The sequence below is a fragment of the Sinocyclocheilus grahami genome, unplaced genomic scaffold, assembly GCF_001515645.1.
Source record: "Sinocyclocheilus grahami isolate Dianchi unplaced genomic scaffold, SAMN03320097.WGS_v1.1 scaffold1439.1, whole genome shotgun sequence".
NCBI lineage: Eukaryota > Metazoa > Chordata > Actinopteri > Cypriniformes > Cyprinidae > Sinocyclocheilus > Sinocyclocheilus grahami.
Window position 1 is genome coordinate 112,409 of NW_015506618.1, and position 606 is coordinate 113,014.

The 606-nt window shown below is 30.5% G+C and overlaps 1 pseudogene; it reads right to left on the bottom strand.

Annotated features, from left to right (window-relative positions):
- Positions 1-244: 244 nt before the first annotated feature.
- Positions 245-606, bottom strand: part of LOC107570304 (uncharacterized) — a 6,911-nt pseudogene continuing 6,549 nt past the window's right edge.

Sequence of the window (606 nt, forward strand, 5' to 3'; positions counted from 1 at the left end):
TTGTGCAAAAAACAACAACAACAAAAATAACTATACACATAAATAAAACTTCAAATCAAAGACCAGTGTTTCTTTTTTTTTTTCATTTCGTTTTTTTAATATCCTCCATCCACTGCTCCTTTGGTACAGTCTCTACAGAGGGGCAGTATATAATGCCCTTGTATTGGCTATGCCCAGTCTCCGCTGTCCTGAACTGCCCGCATTTTTTGCATGTGTTGTGCTGTACTTTGCGACCACATTGTAGTCAACACCAAGCAGCTCTCCTATGAAAAAAATAAAAATAAAAGGACAAACACACATACAGGATCACACAAAAATGTGGACACATTACTATTTTTAATGATTTTGAAAGAAGTCTCTTATGCTCATCAATCCTGCATTTATTTGATTAAGAAATACAGAAAACAACAGTAATATTATGAAATGTTAGTACAGTTTAAAATAACTGGTTTCTATTTTAATATACCTTAAAATGTAATTTATTTCTGAAAAAACATAAATGATTTATATAAATGATATATATATTAAGCAGCACAAATGATATTACTGTTTTTTTCTGTATTTTTGATTAAATGAATGCAGGCTTAATGAGCATAAGACACTTCT